The sequence below is a fragment of the Anas acuta genome, chromosome Z, assembly GCF_963932015.1.
Source record: "Anas acuta chromosome Z, bAnaAcu1.1, whole genome shotgun sequence".
Classification (NCBI taxonomy): domain Eukaryota; kingdom Metazoa; phylum Chordata; class Aves; order Anseriformes; family Anatidae; genus Anas; species Anas acuta.
The window spans coordinates 27,669,552-27,688,294 of record NC_089017.1 but is presented as its reverse complement, the minus strand read 5'-3'; the positions used below and the strand labels follow the sequence as shown (position 1 = coordinate 27,688,294).

General features: G+C 35.7%; 1 long non-coding RNA gene across 3 annotated transcripts in view; it reads left to right on the top strand.

Annotated features, from left to right (window-relative positions):
• The first annotated feature begins 4,316 nt into the window (after positions 1-4,316).
• The window catches only part of LOC137848357 (uncharacterized), a 527,539-nt gene continuing 513,112 nt past the window's right edge, over positions 4,317-18,743 (top strand). For 2 of the 3 annotated variants that reach the window (XR_011091309.1, XR_011091310.1), the window contains exons 1-2: positions 4,317-4,417; positions 4,740-4,847. This is a non-coding gene — a long non-coding RNA (uncharacterized lncRNA). The other variant, XR_011091311.1, reaches the window with a different exon arrangement.

Genomic DNA, 18,743 nt, shown 5'->3' with positions numbered 1-18,743 from the left:
GAAGAAAAATACATATAGGCTTTTCTCTAGTATCTTTAACCTGTCTGCCTTAAAATATGGTTATTGGGGAAGAATATTATTAATACTGGTACTGTGTAATTGTGCATTTGAATGTTTTCCATCCTCCTTTATAATAAAGTGTTTAGCTCTGACAAGTATGAATAAGGAAGGTACAGCTACAGGGAGCTTATCCTGATAGAGCTGCGTCACATAGATTAATGATGCTAAGATATCACAGTTTCAGAGCTGCCTGTAGGTGCCCTTTTTTTTTTTTTTTTTTTTTTTTTTTTTTTTTTTTTTTTTTAACTGGAGTTGCAGGAATTGTCTTTTTTAAATTCCATCTGTTTGCAGATTTCTGGGTCATCTTCTCAGTTCCTTGCAGGATAGTATACTCTGTCCTAGAAAAACTACTTAAGAGTAGTTTCACAAAAGATACCTTTGAGTGTTATTCCACATGTATCTTCTGTTCTTCTTTCATGAGCTTTATTTTGGGATTGGATGCTTTGACCTCTGTATGTTCACTGTGGTTATTTATATGCCTCATACTAAAGGAGAGATGTCTACATCTCATCTCATAATGCTTCAGAGATGTTCCACAAAAAAAAAAAAAAAAAAAAAAAAAAAAAAAATGAAGTTGGTTAAAAAAAAAGTCTATGAGCCCACAAAGACCTAAAGACGTAAGTAAAATAAGATGTCATTTTGCATGCAAATATTGTCATCTGCAATTTTCTTATTTTTTTCTTTTCCTCTGTACTACCTTCATTGTCACTATTTTTAAAATATCCAACCTCAGTGTCACTCTTCACTATTACCTTAGGAAAAAGAAATAGATTATGTCCAAAAACAAGTGCTGGTGGTGTATAAAACAGAATATTTACTACTTTACCTAAAAAAAGTTGACAGAGAAATCACCTTTCAGTAGGTCCAAACAGAAGGTCTATTGGTTGTGTATAGGTACAGTACTGGTTCTAAGTTTAGCTCATTTTTTTTTTTCACATGACAGGTCTTTCTGATAAGATCTATCACACATTGAAGCTTGGAGATTGATTGACTGATTGATTATGTACTGAAAGGATATATTTTTTATTGTAAAGTTATTGTTTAGAACATTTTACTTTTCTCATTTACTTCTTTGTGATTTTTCATCCCCATGGATTTTTTCAGAGTTCCTCTCACACAAACACATTGATAACAATTTATAACATTGAATATAATCCAGTTTTCACAAAGTTAAAACAGCACAGTGTAATGCTGGGGATACAGGATAGGTGCTTCATTCAGTCTGCACATAAATAATGGTGAAGTGATCTCTGAACTTACTTATTGCATTAAACTTTGGTACTTGTGAAAGGTAATATATATATATCAATATATAAACTGCAGAATTTATTCCTGTGAAGAAATTTGCAATGAAATGTAGGAATAAGACATGAATTAATGTCTTGAAAAAAATAAGTAAAGAAAAAAAAAAAAAGAGAGACTGAAGATCAAAGGAATATAGGAATGAAAGATATGTAATTTCAATTTGATGTGAAGTGTTAAATGTTGGAAAATGGTTAAATATTCTACTGCGTTTTACGTTGTTTTACTATAAAGATAAAATCAGAAATTTTACATTAATAAAGAAGACATTACTGATGCTATGTTTAGTTATAAATTAAAGCAACACACAAGCTATCTGTCAAAAGGGAAAACACCCTTGGGATAAAATATTTCTCTCTCACTGTGTTGCATTGTCTTAATAAAGGTGTATTCTACAATAGATGCAATCTTCACTCACGCCCTTTTTTATTTTATATCTTCTCTCCTTTTTTTTTTTTTTTTTAGATTTTTTTTTCTTGGGGGTGGGGAGGGAAATTTTCTTTTTGTATTATTCAGTTTGTTTTTCTGAATACTTAATCTCAAAATTCAAAACAGGTCAAATTTAGCTGTGCCGAATCTTAAAGACAAACCAGCAATGCTCAATGCCGGGTGTATCAGGAGCTCTCCATCGCTTATATTTAAGGGTAATGCTTTAGTTAGTAGGCTAAATCCCGGAGCTAAAACTACGTTCGAGCCGACCACGCTGTCACGTTTACTAGGGGCAGTTCCTGCGTAGCCTCTTTTCGGGGCGGAGGCAGGGTGCTCCCCCTGACCTGCTGCCGTGCGGCGCCGGCGGGGCGAGCCCGGACAGCTGCGGCCGAGGCTGTGGAGACCCCCGGCCGCCCCGCGTCGTCCACCGCGCTGTGGGGGCTGCGCTCTCTGCTGCGGGCGGGCGGAGCCCTCCGCTGAACACCCGGGAGGGAGATTTCTTCTGGCAGCCGCAAGGGCCTCTGGCTGCGCTGAGCGTCTGCAGAGCCTTAGGGCCGTGAGGTGCCTCTCTGGGTTTAAGCTGGTGCTGGAACCTTGGCATGAGGAGGAGGTTACGGCTCAGCGGTGGCAGAGGAGCAGGGTGCCAGCAAGCTGGAACCGTGCAGCTAACGGCTAGGAAACGCGTATCGCGGGAAGAATCACCTTGATTCAAAACATCCCACTGGGAAAGGAAAAACATAGCGTCTCTTAAAAAATAGAAATCAATAGGAGGTAACCGGCAAAGTTGTATTTTAATGCAGATGAAGTAAAAAGTAAAAAGAAAACAAAGAGGAAAAAAATGCAACCAGCTCCCTTCCTCCACAACCCCACCCTCTCCTCCGCTCAAAAAAAAAAAACCCACCCTTTTCTAGTCTTTCATAAACGGTTTAAGGTCTGTGAAGAACATTTGCGCATCGTTGTGGGGAGGCAAATGATTGCAAATGTTCCTCTTGGAAGATAGTATTGACCAGCGTTAGAAATACCTTCGTAAATTAAATCTCAATGGGATCTATTTCTAGAAAAAAAATCTTAATTAAAGATAGCGTACACAAAAAATTGTATTTTAAACAGAAAGAAAATCCCCACCCCCACCGCTCCAAGACTGTACTGTTACCAGTGGAACTGAAATCTTACATCGAACACCCCAGCATTTTGCTGTAGCGAAGGGGGTTGGGGGATTCAGATGCTTCTCATTGCTGGCAGATACTTTGAGGGCAAAGTAAAAGTGCCCCCCGGGAGCAGTGCTGTGCTGCTGCTGCCGCCGCCGACGTCTCTGAGATGCTACAGTATCAGGCAGAGAAGGAAAGAAATGAGTTTGGAGTAGATGTACACGCCGGAGCAGCAGTAAAAAGATATAAGATATCGACACGCTCAGCTGCATCTTGTTAAAAGCTTCCTGCGGGTTGGCAGAATGAAATCTTTATTTAAAATACACAAAACTATCGTCAAGGGAAGAACGGAACGGAAAACACTAAAAGGGCCAAACGCAATGCTTAACGCACCGATATAGGCAAGAGGAGGAGAAGCGATGAGATTGGTTTGGTGTGAAAGGGTGTGTGTGTGCGTCTGTGTGTTTGTGTGTGTCTGTCTCTGTGTGTACACTCCTTGCAGTCCAGCCACAGAAGCCACCCGGGGATTCAGTGTCTCCACTCAGCTTTAGAGAGAGACTCTTTGATGAGGATGATGATAGTTGCTCTGGCAGGGGAAAGGGACTTATGTATACCAGAAGGGTAATTTGTGCTCACACTTGCATGTGATAGGAAAACGTGCTTCACCACTACATCCACAGCAGCGATCTCTTAAGTGGTGGTAATATTATTATTTTATTATTGTCAGCCAGTGGCTTTAAAGGTGCATTATTTTAATGCATTATTAATTGTTTTCCCTGGGAGAGGGGGAAGGTGGGGATAGGGTTTATTATTATTAATAGCGAGGAGCTCGCTCCTTTCGCACACGCCGGGGAGCTGGGTGGGAGGAGGTGGCGCCGAGAGGAGGCGGTGGCGGAGCGCACACAGCGCCCGGGCTCTCTCCGCGGCCGCGGCGCGTACATGCGGGGCCCGGCACAGCCCCTACTGCTCACTCCCCGTACCTTCCGCTCTTTCCCCTACCCGGACTCGTGCCCGTGCCGCCGGGCGGAAAGTTCCGCGGGCATCCGCCCGGCGCAGCACCGCGACACCTCCCCAGCCCCATCTCCGGGCGGGCGGTGGGGTTCCGCGGCCGCCAAAGTTGCGGCAGGCCCGGGGGCGGCCGCGGCCGCCAGCCATCAAGTGGCTCGTTAAGGAAATGCAGGTGAGCGGGCGGAGCGGCAGGGGGCTGCGCAAGGCGCGGCGCGGCGCGTGCCTCCCGGCCCGGCCCGGCCCGGCCCGGCCCTCTCAGTCCCCCCGCACCACTGCAGCCGGCGGCGCTGGGCGCGGATCTGGGGCCGCTGCCGCACCCCCGGAGGTAGCCGCTCCGCCGCCCCCCGCCCCGCCCGCACCCTCCTCCTCCTTCCTCCCCACCCCTCCTCGCTCCCTCTCTCCTCCCTCTTTCCTCTTTTTCTCTCTCTCGCTCTCTCTCTCTTTGCCGGCCTCATCGGAGAGAGTTGCAGGTATCTTCCCTATCCCCCCTTCGCCAGCCCCCCAAGCAAATTTTAGGGCGCGGAATTCTCGGGAGGTCTTAAAACAACAACAATAACAACAATAAACAAAAAAAACCAAACAAAACAACCTAGCAACAACAAAAACAACAAAAATCAACCAAATCAAAACACCACTGGTAGGAAAAACAAACAAAATTTTTTTTGGAAGTATGACTCTTTTGCAGGAGTCTGCTCGGAAAGCAGGGATATCCCCAAGAAACGAGCGGCACCGGCGCTGGACCCCACCAAAACAGAAGTGCCTGATGTGGCATGTGCTTCTCTTTCTTTGCAGTTCCTTCTGGGCCCGTGTGGACTAAGGGCACAATCCATCGTCTGACTGTCAGGAGGGGAAAGCGGAGACTCCTTCAGGTTTCCAAAGAGGTCCGAGTGGACAGCATTAGTAAGTAAATGCTCCATGCTTGGTTTCTGTCCCTCTGTTCTCCCACCCCTCAACCCTTTTCTTAGCGTATACACATGGAAGCATGCACACACACACACACTTACATGTGTGTGTATATATATGTGTGTTTTATGCTTTTAAATATTTCTGTTCTGGTCAGAGAGGAACTTGTCTACAACAACTTGAACTGTTTCCAGTAGGAAACGTGCATAAAGTGGTTTGGTCATCTTTTATGAAGAAAAAATAAAAATAAAAAATAAAAATAAATTGAAGGTGATGGCTTGTGTCAAGAAACTGAGTATGTTGTATATTGTGCTACCTTTGTCTGAGTATAGGGATGTGGTAGGTTATAGACAAAACCTAAACAAAGAGATACATCCTCAGGAGGGGTCTAAAGCACTGTGTGACCTGCTAAGTAATGCCAGGTGACAGGGCATTTGGTATAATATAAAATGTGAGAAGACTATAAATACTGTGTTCTTTCAGGTGTAAGCATTATTTTATTTTTTAGCCCAGATGTCTGAAGTTAGCTTGTTTCATGAAGTTTTATATGCATAGAATGTATCTTTCTTTTCCTTCTTTTCCTTCTTCTAATGAGGATTACAGTTCCAGGAAACAGAACTGCTTTCTAGGTGCTTTTATGGGAAATATCTGAAAGTACTGATGGTGCTTTTTTTGATATATGACCAAAAAGGGAAAAAAAAAAAAAAAAAAAGAAGAAGAAAAAAATATGAAGGGTAAACTCATTTCAAAGGGACTCGAGAATGGTAGGACTGAGCTGAGCAGTAGAGCTGACAGAAGGTACAAAGATCAAATAGAGGTATGTCATGAAGTGTCTACTGTTAGGTGTTATTTAGCACTAAATATATCTTCATCTGGGGAGGAGAACTTTTCTAGGTATTATTTCTCTTGGGACAGTGGTCCCATTATTGACATTTGTGGCATCTCTTGCAGGAAACAGCAAGTATTCGTAGTTGGGTGTTAACTGTTTCCTAGGTAAAGAAAATAAGGAAGAGAAGTATGTCAATGAAAATATTTGTTCATGTTTGCTCGTACCTAAATAAAACCTTTGTGTTATGTCAGTAAAAATATAGTTGAGTCAGTTTTTTTTTTTTTTTTTTTTTTTGAATGTACCAGAAGGAATCAATAACATTTCAGCATTTTTTTTCCCTCTATTTCTGCCAAATGGACTTGGATTTGAATTCTTCATGTGTTATTGTATCTATTGTAGGGACAATATGGATTTGAATTTCAATAAAAGAAACTTATCTCTTTACAAATTCTTGGCAAATTTGGGTTATTTTACAGTACAGTAGAATAATAAATGGGGTACTTTAATTACAAATCTAATATCTAATGCATTATGGTTTTACTTTTAACCTAGTCTGTCATTAGAAGAAGTTAAACGTGTTTTAAAACACATTTTATTAAGCATCTCAAAGTGAAATTAATACTGCACTTTCAGGTATAATTCAAAATCAATCACAGCTAGTTTATTAGGGTCAAATTAAATGTCTTTCTTAGTGAAATAAAGAAATTTGTTTATGTTACAGTAGTGAAACTAACCTGACAAATTTTATGTAGGAAATTAAAGTGACATAAGCAGTTATAACTAAAACCAGCAGCAGCAGAAGGATAGCATTCAGAGTTGCTTTAAGGTTGCTTTTATAACTTAAAGCTAGGAATAATTACCAAGCGTAGGCTACAAGTTCTGAGGTGGTGAATCAGGGTGACTTTTGTATTGCATCACAGTACTCTTTGGGTAATTTATAGTAACATTTATGAAAAAAAAACCAAAAAAATTCATAACATTAGTTTAGTAAGGAATTCTATCATTATTATTTTAGAGCTATGAATTTATCATTCAGCTAAAAGCATTTATTTATTTATTTATTTATTTATTTATTTATTTATTTATTAACGTAACAATTTGGCACGGCTCATTGCTGTGTTGTACTCCTTGTGGGCAAAGCATTAAAATAATATATCCAGATAAATTGCATGAACTGTTTTGAGACAGTAAACAGAGAAGTTTATCAGCTTGCTTTGTGTTCCACTAGCTGGTCTTCAATATGTAGCATGTGATGCTGAGTGCCTAATAAAGTGTCTATTTTTACAATATTGTTGAAAAAAATATATTTGTCTAATTGGATATGGACTACATTTTTTATTTATGTTGAATCAGAACATGGCTTTATTATTTTGGAGCACACTCTATTATTTGTTTTCTGAATTTTCTGTAAATTTAGGATATCACCTGGCAGTACTTCAGTATCTGTACAAAAAAATGATTTGACATATATTTCGCTTTTGCTGTAATTATTCCTTGCTATTGTGGGAAATGATCTGAGTCAAATCCTGGCAGTTAAGTTTGGTACACATTATATTTGATCATATATTTATGTAGGATCTTGATCATAATTGCTGGTATAGAAAAGTGTCAAATCAGGTCAGTCTGATTTAGAAGAAATGACAGAAGACTTCAGGAAAGACCTCTTGCTGTGAGGACAGTTATATTTTATAGCTGATAGAATAAAGTTGCATATGCAGCAGTAGTGTGTTTTTGCAATTGTTCTTGTTATTCACATCAGACTGAATGTCTGATGAAATGTATAAGCAATCTGCAGGGAATGTATGATTAATTCTTCTCATATGTGCTTATTGTAGGAATTCATACAAGGAAACTTCAACATATCTGCATTACTTTACAGCTGATAAAGTCATTGTCTGTTTTTAGTATTAATCATATAGTGTACAAGTGTGCTACTAATTTTGTGATGTTAAACTGTGATGGAAAAAAAGTAGTAAATTCTTCATTTCTTGTCATATATAGCCTTATTGAAGAAACTGACCAATACACAAGAAAGAATGATGCTTGACAGCAAAAAAAATATAAAATAAATAAAAATATTTTGAAGTGATGAATATGGTTCAAATCATACATAGACATCTTAATTAGCTTGGTTTGTATGTCTTTATTTTATGAAGTTATGAAACATTAATAGCTTTTATGTTTATGGATGCTAGTACTTGAAACTACAGGTTCAAAGTACTGTAACAAGTTGGGGATACTAAGATGTCATTAGCTTAACTGGAAAACAGGTTAGTTCAACATTTAGGAAAAGCTACTGATACTTTTCATCGGTACAAATTTTTCTTAGAGTCCAATTGGTTTAGTATCATTTTGAAGACATAAGCAACACAATCTCATTGACAACAAATATAAATTTAACAGTGGCATTTATGCAGAGGATCTCTAATTTAGGATTGAGTTGTGGTATCTGTATTCAATAAAAGCAGACTTTTTTTTTTTTTTTCTTTCCTTCACCTCATTGATAGACACAAGTATTTTTGGTAAACCAGCTGGAGAGAAGGAAACAAGAAGGGCACTTAAAAAAAAAAAAAAAAAAACCCTATGGTAATATTTTCAATTCAAAATATGAAATTACTTGTTGTATACAAGTTCTGATTTTTTTTTTTTTACCACAGTTACTTTAGAAGTTCATTAGTACTAGAAGTTTCTTAAGGAGTTTTTATGTGTTTTACCTTCTTCTAGACTTTACACCTCACTGATTTGTGTATGTAGTCTTAATAGAAAACAATAAAATTAATAAGTGGTTTTATACTACAGTGATAACAGAATGATGACCCTGCTGGTCACAAGGGGTGCATGTTATCTACATTTTTTTTTTTTGGCATCATATTTGATTGCTGTGAAAAATACTTAATAGCAAACATATGGATTTAAAATTTTGATAGGAAATTATCAGTGGACATGGATAAATTATTTTTTAAACAGAAATTAAATGATCATCCTAATAATAAAGATTAAGAGAAGGAAGTGTGCATGTTAGATTAGGCAAAATGAACGCATAATAGAAAGGCTTTCTTAGCAGTCTTAGATGCCTCGTTTTCAGCTTTTCTCTTCTAGTAGCTTCTCTAATAAGTTTTGGTATAAAACAGTAACAGAAAAACTAGCAATAAATAGAAATTTGCTGAGAAATTAAGACTTGTACGGTCAGTATGAGGATTGAATTCCACATCTTTTTTAATCTGTTGTCAGTATTTGCAGATATAGTCTTATTTCACATATGTTTCTATTGTATTACATAATATTAACTGAAAACAATTGTGCAAGAAATCTTATTTTGTACATTCTTTTCCTTTACTGTCCACTTTGTTACTCCTTCTGAAAACTAGATTTTTTGTCAATGCATAAGCTTACACTGTAATTGAATAAGATTTTAACTGAGTGGAAACTACAGAATCTGGCTTATAAAATTGGTTTTACAAAATTTCTGTCAACAGACAGAAAAGATCTGTAAAATTTATCAAAATAATAATAGGTTTGAATTTTTTTCTGAATACAGGCATGCATTTAAATACTTTTAAAATTGTTTAAAAGACTTGCTGGATTATGCACTTACATTGTGCTGAAATGTAAAATTAAGGTTTAAGAAATGTATTTGGAATATGTGTATAATAAATGTACATGGATTTTGTCATGTTTGTTTGCAATATGAAAAGGCCCATTTTATAAGAATACTGTGTGAAATTTATTCCAGCTGTAAGTGGCATGATCTCATGTACTTTGGAGTTGAAAGAAAGATTCATATTATAGTTCTTTTTTCTCTGAACACTGAGTCTAGAAAAGCATTCTCTGCAGCAGTTACTCCAATACTTAATTCTCCTCTTGATGTGAAAATCTGGATGCATGTTTTATCTGTATTCAGTATGTTTCATGAAGGCCTTTCATAAAGTAAAGTGGACATTTTGGTGCATACAGTACTTTGTACTCTGTTCCTGAGTTTAAAAAATGGTTACTATATATGATGGCCATCCAGAAATCACTCTTCCTCCAAGATGCGGCTCTTTATTTGGTTTTAGATTAGCTTTCTCATTTACAAAACATTTCAAACACTTCCCAGCAGTATAATGTTAAATGCTTATGCTTTTTGTTCACAGCGTAAAGATGTGTTGGAGAGGAAACTGTTTCAGCAATGGTTATTGCCTAGTCTGTAAATATGATGACTTGTGGTTTAATGGGACATGGGATTATTTAGCTGTTCTGGTTATTACTGAAACTGTGTGAGTAAGGTAAACTCATATTTCCAAAGTGCCCAGGAAACCTCCTGGCTGGTGAGCTTCTTAAGGTGACAGAACAATTGCTTTATGATGATTGATTTAAGGTGAGCAAACTGAATAAAGGTCCTCTGGTGGCAGCAAGTTGGAAGTGTACACCAGTCTTTCGGGAGCTGTAATTCTGGTTACTGCAGCAGAAGTAACAGCATAAGAACAATTGCATATACTCTAGCCTGGAAGGTAAGTAATTTTTAGACTCATGCAGTAGTTTAACAGTCAGTGTGGGAGTGTGTCAGCCAAAGTAACTTTGCTTTAGCTTTGATGCATTCTCTTTCTCATGCACCCTTAAAATGTATCCTTCCTTGTGTTACAAGACATACAGTCTCCGCAGGTCCTGTACTACATAGGACATCTTCTAAAGTAGTAAAGAAAATTATGTTCTCCCCTGTATTCTCTACTCTCATCTCTTTTAACCCACAGTGGTTTTCTTCTGTCTTTAGTGAAGAAGAAGCCCTCCACATTATAACTGGATCTAACATACCATAATAATTTCAAATCTAAAAATTTATAATGTTCAAAAAAGAGTTATAAAAGGACATTTATACATTTTTTAAAATCCACTCTGAAACATTACTTCATACTAACCTTAAATTCTGTTTCTGTATTCAACTTCTGATGAAGTACAACATGCTATCAATACTTGCACATAAGTGTAAGGGAGAGCAACAATGAGTGGCTATAAAATTTCTGGCAATAACGAAACAATGTATCTGAATTGCTGTCCATTTGGGTAGAAGGACATAAAGCTATCATATCAAGTTTCACCTTTCTTAAAAACGACAGAAAAAATCATGTGTTGACTCAGTCTTAAAAGATTTTCTTTACCACTGAAAGGAAGGTGCTGTGATATGGTATTAGGAAAAGCTAAATGATAACTTCTGTTCTCAATGGAAGGGGTTCAAAGAAGAGAATCCACAGGAGCTGTCCATGTCTACATGAGTTGCTTTCCTTTTCTTACTGTAACTGTGAGGTTGCCAGAGGGCATCCTCAGGCCTCTTAAGAGAGACAGAAAACAATAGGAAACATTGTCTTCATAGAAATCATTATAGTATCATGAAATTACAGTTGATATTTTTCTTCATCTAGATTTCCCCATGAAGGAAAGTAAGGAAGTATTTTTATTTTTCTCTTTCTGCTAGTTATTGTGGATTTTGACCATAACAGGAAAATGTTACCATGCATTTGAAAAAGTACAAACCACCTCTTTAAATGTCAGTGTAGATAGGATGTTAGAGTTCATACTAAAGAATTCAAACTAGAAGCATGATTTGAGATCTGTAAAATTCCTGTAGTGGGAAGAAAGTGCTGGGAGGGGCTTAATCAACATTAAATCATTATTAATGAAATGTTCTACAAGTGCTAGAAGAAATAATTGATGAATATACACATATTTCTTTATATATACATCAAATTCCTTTAGAGGAAATTTAATTAGCTTTTTTATTATTATTTTTTTAACAGATAAATAATGTAAGTTAATTTCTAATAATATACTACACTCAGCCTGTAACGTGATTTGTATTCCCATTGTACATACTCATCATGAAAAGTTAATTGCAAGTATTCCTTCACAAAAGGAAGTCTGCCCAGCAAAACATACCAGTAATTTCAAATTTCACTTTGGTAGAATTGGGCCAACGTTATTAATATACCAATTGGAGTACTTTTGGACAAATCAAAACAACATAAAATGTGCTCTATGGATAATTTATTGACCTCTGCAATTTTAAGCACAATTATTCTTTGAACTTGGTTATTCTTCATATAAATAAAAATACATAATAATGGCTATTTCACACAAATTACAGTTTTCCATTTTTTTATGAATGCTAGGCTTGAAAAGCTGCACAAATACCACAAGTACATTGGCCTTTTTTAAGATTTAGAAGTTTTGAAGTGGGCCATATTTGACTCTTTCTCGGTGAAATGGTGTCCTGTGAAACTAAGATCATCTCAAAAGGCTGGAGATTGTTTTGTCAAATGCCTCAGCTAGGAAACATACAATTGACTGCAGAGCTTCAACAAAAGGCACATAGGTCACCAAGAATGGGTAATCAAATACTGTTAGTCATTCTCCCTTTAGTCATGCTGTGGTCTTCTGCAAATTTTATATATTTATTAAGATTTTTGTCAGCAGTATATAATAGGTGTTATTTGGAAGAAAAGAGAAATAATTTGGAAGTAGGGCCAAATTGTTTTCTTCTAAATAGTGTTCCTTTATAGTATGTTTTCAATTAGTTATTTTAATGAAATTGAAGGAAATGCAAAAATCATGTTACTTACAGGATGCCATTGAATGGAATGAAGTGGTAATGAAGTTCTTTCTTTCTTTCTTTCTTTCTTTCTTTCTTTCTTTCTTTCTTTCTTTCTTTCTTTCTTTCTTTCTTTCTTTCTTTCTTTCTTTCTTTCTTTCTTTCTTTCTTTCTTTCTTTCTTTCTTTCTTTCTTTCTTTCTTTCTTTTTTTTCAGTGTAATTTATATTAAAAACTATTATAGAATAAGATCATTCATCATGGATCAGATTTCAAATTTTATGCTATTCTGCCAACTGAATAAGAATGCAATACTTCCCTTAGTTCACATTCTCTTTGCTTTGAGCTGTAAATTCTGTTTTCTCTTCTAGGTTTGTTATAGAACTGTGAAATTTACATCAGGCACAACAGTAGCAACTTGCACTGTGTGCTGCACCCATTTTTCCTTGCCAGCTGTACATTTTCACAGGTTTCTATGGGTGTGGAAAGGAAGTCTCTGGATAAATTGTTTGAATTATAAAGTCATTGTTATTGACCGTAAATTAGAAAGTATCCAAATTTGTGCTCAGAATCACCTTGGTTCCTTATCATGGAAGCCAGCCTTTCTCATCTCCGCTAGGTTCCTCATGTTCCCTGCTTTCATAGCCTTTTTTTGCAGAAGTCTGGAGCATGGATTAAGTATTTTGAAATCAGCATATATCTGGGCTTTCTGTTCCTTCTCACATTTTATGAGGATATTTTTTCCGTAGATAAGTACTTGTGGGACTTTTAAGTAGGGTGTGATAGACTTCTTACCCTTTTTCTAGAACTGCTGATATTGAGATAGTTTTCCAGGTTATGCAAATAGCAGATGTTTCCTAATGTGGGGTGAGGCATGAAGAATTAACTGATACCTACATAGATATTTCATAAAACCAAGAACGGACAAAATCGCACATGAATTGTTCATATCCATATTTCAATGTTTTATCTAGAACTTTGTCATTTCTATTTTCCCTTTCTGAAGAAAAGGATATTTTTTTTTGTGTGTCTTGTTAATAATACTTGAATTTAATAGAGCTGCTCACTTTATCAACATATTTGCTTAACTATCAGCATAATTTGATTAATTATATATTGGAGACTTTCTGGAAATCTTATCACTGTGTGCTCATGCATAAATGCATCTGTGTGCGCATCTGAAGTGACATTATCCTTGCTTTCATATTCCAAAAATAGCTTGTTTTTTTTTTTTTTTTTTTTTTTTTGGGGGGGGGTGTTTTATTCCATTTTTCATAGGTTATACAGAGATTAATGGAGCCCAAAAGCTTATGCTAATAACTATACTCAAGCCACAGAATCAACTTGTGTGTTTTCCTGGTGGTGCCCCTGAGCCAAGGTACCACAACACTGCAAAACTTAAAAACAGTTGAGTAATGCTTTTTATTATTATTGTTATTTGCTGCTTTAATAGGTCATCTTTTTCTATTTCTTGGAAAGGAAAGATGGACTTAAGGATCTGTGTGATATAGTTATGCTGAGGTGAAGTGTGTTTTCTGTTTCTGTATTATTGACATCTTGACCATTACGCAACCAATAAAGATTACTGGCAGTAATGTTTTCTTCTGAGGTCATGGATATTGATTTTGGACTGTAAGCAGAGTTGATGTGATAAATCTTATGGTAACGGTACTGTTTGGATATAATTTTTGACATAATTAGCTTTAGACAAAAAGTTTACATACATGAGTTTGCACTTGCTGTAGTTATTTGGATATAATGTTCATTAAAAGATCATTGCAAAAGACTTTGTAAGTGTTTTGCTTGATAAAGGGTATTGGGATAGGATAGATGAGAGACTACTCTTACAGATGGAGATCTCTATTATTACTCTTGGTAACATATCTACTAAGGTTTTAGCGTGGAGATGGAATAGATCCAGTTTATGAGCCAGAAACAATGTCCATAAACAGAAGATGAAATGATCTTCAAAAGTTATTGTAATAACTACAAAGAATAGAGCAATTTAATAAACAGAAAAAAAAAAAAAAAAAAAAAAGAAAAAATCTATATATTTTATCTAATTTTATTATATATAATAGAGAGAGAGGTCGTATACATATATAACCTCAAGCAATATTCTATCCCAGCTCATGCAAACTTTAACATCTGTTATGGTGTTTCTCTGGCTTTCCACATTTTCTTAGCTTATAGAAAAATAAATAAATAAATAAATTAATTAATTAATTAAGCAAAGTTGTGATTTTTAATACATGTCTAAAAGTTGTACAGTAACATAATATATTGTCATTTATGCCTGTATCATATGAAAACTGTGAGTCAGATGAAAGTTGAGAGATAGTAGAGAGGATGTCTAATAATTATGATAATAATAATGATAGTGATGTCTTGTGATGTCTTGAGAGCAAAATCAGATTGTTAACTTGAGAGAACATTGATTTTCTCTTGCCCTGTACATAGAGTCATTGTAGGAACAGGATGAAGAATTCAATGCTTTATTATTATTATTATTATTATTATTATTATTATTATTATTATTATTATTATTATTATTATTATTATTATTATTAAGGTGTGTTTTAGTGGTGTTTAGAATGAACCAAGTTGAGAAAGCTACTTCTCAGAAGAATGTTCACAGTGATTTCCAGTGGTAGTAACTTTTCTCCTTATCTGTTTTCTCCTTATCTGCTAAATCTCACTATAAACTAAAAATACATTTTTCACCATCAGTTCTCACATAAGCAGATATGGTAATTTCCAAAGAGTTACTATGTGGTCATTGTTAAAATAATGTTAACAATGAACTGAGAATATTTAATCTTCTAAGTGTCTGAGCAGGAGGTGCTGGATACAGCATGAGTTCTGCTTCTTATTTCATGGTGCAATGTGAGCTTTTATTGGTTTTATTTGTTAGTATGTGTGAGAACATCTAGTGATTATCATGTCTGTTGCATTTATATTGAATATTCATATTGGACATTTTAAGTTACTGTATTGGGTCCAGCTGGGATGGAGTTAACTTACCCTGCAACAGCCCATATAGTGATGCACTTGTAGCTAGAACAGCACTGGTATCACACCGACGTTATGTCCACTTCTGAGCAATATTGGCACCGCATCAGGACTCTCTCTAACTCTCCCAGAGTCAGCAGGCTGGGGGTGGGCAAAAAGTGAACATCACCAGGGCAGCTGACCTAAACCAACCAAAAGGATATTCTATACCATATGATGTCACACTCAGCAATAAAAGGTGGAAAAGGAAAAAGAGGGAGGGGTGGGCTCTTGTGAAAATGTCTGTCCTGCTGAACAACAGCTATGTGCGTTTAGACCCTGCTTCAAGGATGTGGTCGAGCATCGCTCATTGTTGGGAAGCAGAGAGTAATTTCTTTCCTCTGCACTTCCACGCATCTTTTTTTTTTTTTTTTTTCCCAACTTTCCCCTTTCCCTTTTTTCCCTTTATTTAAATTGTGTAATTAATAATAACTTTGTCTTAATAATTATTTTTCCATTTAATTACATCATCCTTATCTCAACCTGTGAGTTATTTCGTCCCCTTTCTTCTTCCCCTCCTCTTCTGAGGAGGGAGAGTGAGAGTGAATGTGGTGGAGTTCAGCTGCCTAGCAAGGTAAAATCATTACAGTTATTGCAAAGTATAGTAACACCTTAATTTTCTTCTACAATACTGTATTTCTTAGTACCTTTTGAATGTCTTTGTCAGTTACAGATAGCAATAATTCCTGGTGGCATTTATCTATATGCTTTCTTAAGGTAGAAAACAGTGCAGTTGTGAATTCAATGATATTGTATTAAGAAATCAGTCTTAATAATGCTAGCTAGCGTACAACAATATTTTGCTGGTTTAAAAAAAGGTGAATATATGAGTTAGTTCTGTAACAGAAGGTATTACAACTTTTTCTTATATGAGCAGCAAATGCGTTGAGGACAGAAACAAGTACAACTGTACTGCTTGCATACTACTTGGCTTAAAATGAGAAAGGAGAGCTAAATGCCCTCTACACTTTGCAAGAATTTTATGTGTAAATAGTTGGTCCATCACACAGGTCCATCCCTTTCTGCAACCCATCTTTATAAGACAAAAACTCTGTAAGTTTCCCTTGTGACAAAGTAGGAAGAGAAACTATATCTGATTTAAAAATCTGTATCCATTTCCTCTTCAAGAGATCACTGGTTGGTCATGTGTCAAGTTTGTGCCCTCTTCCAAGGTGACATTTCCGGTGGAATCATTTTCTGAATGAAATGATGAGTCTGAGATCTGTCTGAGAATATTGGTCTTTTCCCTCTGGAAGGTTTGAAATATGATGACCATTTTATGAAATCAGTCTCTAGTCACTAAGTTAGGCTTTGTTTTTCTAAGAACTTGTACCTATCCTGGTCAGTTTGTTTATCTTTCTATTGATTGCAGTTGGTAATGAGAAGCTCATAGAGTTCTCTTCTCTTGAACTTTGTCCTTTGATTCACGGTTTGAGAAGAGTCAACAATTTAAAGAACTAGGTGCTGGGAGGCAAGGGTATTATTTTTCTATAGCCCGTATTTAAAATGAACATAACTCTCTTTCCCTCAATATCCTTATTCAGAGTTTTTTTTTACATTTTTTTTCCCCATTTGTAAAACTAATTTCTGTTTACACATCTGTCTATTAATATGCCTAAATAGAAGATAGTATATAAGTGTAAGTTTGATTTTTATGCCAATGAAGGAGTGAGAAGTAGTAAAATCAGAAAACAAGGTGTTTAAACAGTTCTATAGGTGTATATTCCTTTTATATTAAATTCCTTTACAGGCAAGAAAAAAAAATCCCATCTTTCAAATGTGACAGATGTGTTCACACATTAATGGAACAGGAGCTGAAGTGTTAATTGGATTATATTTCCCCAAACTCCAAAATGCATCTCTTTTAAGCCCATAGTGCTTTACTTGTTCACAAAGGAATGACTATGCATTTTCAGTTCTAAATGAAAAAAAATAGGTATGGTGGTAGTGATTGGGCGTCTTTATGAAGCAGACATACCTGCTGTAGAATGGTGTGGAACTGCTAAGCTGTTAAACTACATCTGACAAGCATCATTTTGTGCTTTCCATCAGTAAAGACTTCACAGTGAAAGCAGTGGAGAGGAACCTGGAGAAAAGGACATTCTCTCCATCTGCTCTGGATGAAGCATCCAGTTTTTGTCTCACCTCTTCTACAGAGTATTTCCAGGAGTACTTGCCTTCTAATCTTGCAGATTTTGTGATGCATAGTAAACTCATAAACTTATAAACATGAACGTTGATATGGTATTCCAGTAGTTACAAGCAATTTTTATCCACAAAACAATTGAAAAAGAAAGTTAGTCTCATACACACCATGAGTAACTTAATGGAAAAGTAACAGAATACTTTTCCCCAAGATATTATATTGGAGTGTTACTTCAACTATGTGTCAATTTCAGAGAAACTCTTGTACAGTGAAATATAAGTGTCCTTGCTGCCCACTCTCAGGGCAGCGTTTGAAAACAATGGTGTCATCGTTAGAGTGTTAGAACAGAGGAAATTTCTGTAATTCCAGTGATGCATGTTCTAAACTGGACAATTATTTTAACTATTCTAAATTATTTTAAGTGCTAATCATTTTAATTTTATGTTATTGTTGTGTTTCTTAGTTATCTTTTGCTTGGAGAAGAATAACTTTTTTTTTTTTTTAATATATATGCTTTCTAGAAAAGAGTGACACAGTAAATTTGTTTTGTTGTTGTTTTCTTTTTTTTTTTTTTCTTCTTTTCTATGTAATAATTGGAATGATTTCAATAAGTGTTGTGAACTAGCAGTATTGACTAATTTCTTTGTGTTATATTAACCATATGGTTGCTGTGGCAAGACCTGATGATATATAAAATAAGTAAAAGCACTATGCAGGTCATAAGTCACTATTGCGCATGCAAATATGAAAATTACAAAATACTAACATCCATGTTAATCATAGGAAATCTGGGACCAGATAGAATTGCTAATGCATTTCTAGCAAGAATGTGTTTTTTTCATGGGCTTGTTTTACACAAGTTCATCATCAGCTAGAAAATATAAACTGTCAAAGTTAACATAGTTTGAGTGAGTGGTTTTCTCTTTATCACAAAAGTGTATGATGCATGTTTCAAAGCAAGTTAGTAAACATTAATAGCAAAATCTATTACCTATTGCAAGAAATAGAAATTCAAAATATATTAAAAGTAGTATTTATTTATTTATTTTTAATGATGGTGGTAGATATGTTGTAAATTGCAGACTCTTGTTAGCAACAACTTGGATTACTCCAAATCCTGTTGCTTGGCTCACTAATACAGACTTATTTAACTAAGTTGTATCAGGAAGAAGGGCTTTTCATGTTGTAGAATGAAGCAAAAATAAGCAAAAGTATGCAAAAGCTTTCTGTAGATATGTACTCTTACATATCGAATTAATAATCAGAATAAGAATTATGAATGTTTATTCATAATTACGTGGAGTTC